The sequence below is a fragment of the Myotis brandtii genome, unplaced genomic scaffold, assembly GCF_000412655.1.
Source record: "Myotis brandtii unplaced genomic scaffold, ASM41265v1 scaffold365, whole genome shotgun sequence".
Taxonomy (NCBI): Eukaryota; Metazoa; Chordata; class Mammalia; order Chiroptera; family Vespertilionidae; genus Myotis; species Myotis brandtii.
The window spans coordinates 3,194,517-3,197,896 of record NW_005364031.1 but is presented as its reverse complement, the minus strand read 5'-3'; positions in this window follow the sequence as shown (position 1 = coordinate 3,197,896).

Here is a 3,380-nt window from a genome sequence, read left to right as displayed (position 1 = left end):
TAGCAGTCATGAGGCTGGGACAAGGTTATATAGTTGTCTGCTATCTCTGGCGCTCTCCTGTCACCCAGCACTTACTGCAATACTTAGCAAATAATTGTCAGCAAGGAGCCAGAGGAGGAAGCCAAGGGCAGACTCATTTGCCAAGAGGGCAATTCTGTCACAACAGCTATGGCGCTCAGGATGCTTTGGTCAGTTTCCTCACAGTGGATCCAAATTAGTGTTTTTTTTTCTCACTTATATTGGTCAATATAAAAAGATTACATTACCCTTTGCCCCTTTTATAATCAATCCACACAAATTACCATTGTCTGGACTTAGACCAGGTCTTCTCTGCATGGGAACACAGGTGCAGTTTAAGACACCTCATCTGGGCAAGATTCTTGTCTGTCTCCTAATTTCTGAGGCACCTGTGAAACTTCCACTAGTCTGTTCTCTCATCCTGGGCTGGCCTTGGCTGGGTGGTGAGGTGTGTCAGCCTCCCAGGAAGGCAGAGAGTTAAGAAAGCCTTGTTCACTCTACCAGTCTTCACCTTGTCCTTGTACTTGACCTGACATTTCTGTACTCTACTCTGGCTCCTGAGTACTGGCTTGGACCTCCATTCTTACAGCTTGGTATCCATGGTTTCTCATCTCATTTTACCATAAAATTGTCTTCTGGCAATTTTATAGAATTTCTTATTATAAATAATGTCACAATCTTATATAATAAAGAGGTAATATGCAATTAACCCTCACACCCTCACAAGGTGGCTGCCTATAACCAGGCCGGCAGGGGGGTTAGTAAGGGATGACCAAACGACTGAACAAGCAGGCTACGTGGGGCAACCAGGCCAGCGGGGGGAGGCGGGGGCAGTTAGGGGCGACCAGGCCAGCAGAGGTGGGCAGTTGGGGGTAACCAGGATGGCAGGGAGGGGGCAGTTGGAGGCAAACTGACCAGCAGTGGGGGGCAATTAGGGGCAATCAGGCTGGCACACAGAGGCAGTGAGGGATGATCAGGCCAGCAAGGTGGGCAGTTAGGGGTGACCAAGCAGGCAGGCAGGTGAGCAATTAGGAACCAGCTGTCCAGGATTGTGAGAGGGATGTCCTACTGACAGTTTAAACCCAATCCCGGGTATTGGGCCTAAACTGGCAGTTGGATATCTCCCAAGGGGTCCCGGATTGGAGAGGGTGCAGGCTGGGCTGAGGGGACCCCTCCCCCGTGCATGAATTTTATGCACTGGGCCTCTAGTAAATAATAAAAACATTAAAAGTGAGAATGGTAAAAACAAAACAAAAAGCAAAGAAAGTGAGAATGGTATGATTACTGGAAATTTTAGACACTGGGAGAGAGTTTGCGAGGGGTCTTTAAATGTCCCTTAATTACCAGTAGGTTCTGACCAAAGTATGGTGGCATGAAAAGCAGAGAACCAAAGTAATGACAGTTGTACGCATGTTGCTCAGTGTCAAAAAATACTCCCATTAGATTATCATCATGTGAGTAAAAACACAGTAATTGCCTGGCATGGAGCAAGTGTTTAATAAGTGGGGTCAATAAACATGGTTATCTGATTAGGCATATAAACTTATTTGTAATGAAAATCCTCTATAGTGAGACTAAATATCACTTAATGCACAGCCCATGTTTTAGCCAAATATATTTCCCGCAAAGGGCCCTTGGACTAGATGCTCCCATTCCCCTTGGTATTTATCATATGTCCTGCACACACTGGTCCTGCAAAAGTGCTTCCAACTTCCTATCCAAATATCCCTCTTCTTCCTGTGAACACCCCAGGATATTCTGTTCTCTTATGAGCATTTAAATAGTGTTTGGAGATGAGCAGTTCAAATCCCAACTCCACCACGAACTAGCTATGAGACTTTGGGAAATTCATTTAGCATCCCGAGTTTTCTCATCTAAAACATGGTATAATAAAATACTAGAGGAATCCACAGGCAGCAAAATCTCAAACATATGCCGAAGCAATTTCTTCACCGATACAGCTCCTAGGGCAATGGAAACTAAAGAGAAAATAAACAAATGGGACTACATCAAAATAAAAAGCTCTTGCACAACAAAAGAAACCATCAACAAAACAACAAGAAAGTCCACTGCATGGGAGAACATATTTGCCAATGTTATCACTGATAAGGGATTAATCTCCAACATTTACAGGGAACTCATACAACTTAACAAAAGGAAGATAAACAACCAAATCAAAAAATGGGCAACAGACCTAAATAGATACTTTTCGAAAGAGGACATAAGGAAGGCCAAGAGACATATGAAAACATGCTCAAAGTCACTAATTATCCAAGAGATGCAAATCAAAACAATTATGTGGTACCGCCTCACACCTGTCAGAATGGCTATCATCAACAAATCAACAAATGACAAGTGCTGGAGAGGATGCAGAGAAAAAGGAACACTCCTTCACTGCTGGTGGGAATGCAGACTGGTGTAGCCACTGTGGAAGACAGCATGGAGTTTCCTCAAAAAACTAAAAATGGAACTCCCATTTGACCCAGTGATCCCACTTCTAGGAATATATCCCAAGAAACTAGAAACACCAATCAGACAGGATATATGCACCCCTATGTTCATAGCAGCACAATTTACAATAGCTAAGGTTTGGAAACAGCCTAAGTGCCCATCAGCAGATGAGTGGATTAAAAAACTGTTGTACATCTACACAATGGAATACTACGCTGCGATAAAAAAGAAGGAATTCTTACCATTTGCAACAGCATGGATGGAACTGGAGAGCACTATGCTAAGCAAAATAAGCCAGTCAGAGAACAATAAATATCACATGATCTCACTCATTTATGGAATAGAATGAACAACATAAACTGATGAACAAAAAACAGATCCAGAGACAGAGAAGCATCAATCAGACCATCAAACCTCAGAGGGAAGGTAGGGGAGGGGGGGGGTAAGGGGGAGAGATTAACCAAAGGACTTGTATGCATGCATATAAGCCTAACCAATGGACACAGACACCAAGGGGGTGAGGGCATGAGTGGGGGTTGGGGGGGCAATGGGGAGATAAGGACACATGTAATACCTTAATCAATAAAGAAAAATAAATAAATAAAAAATGGTATAATAATACCTGCCTCACAAAGTTGTTGAGAGAAATGAAACTGAAGTTATATGGTACCTGCACAAGGCACATAAATAGATGCTTTTTATTATTTAAAATACTAGGGGCCCGGTGCACAAAAATTTGTGCACTCGGGGGGGAAGGGGGAGGCCCGTCAGCCCAGCCTGTGCCCTCTCGCAGTCTGGGACCCCTCGGGAGATAACGCCCTGCTGGCTTAGGCCTGCTCCCGGGTGGCAGAGGGCAGGCCTAATCCCTAGGTGCAGCCCCTAGTCGGGCTCAGAGCAGGGCCGATTGGGGA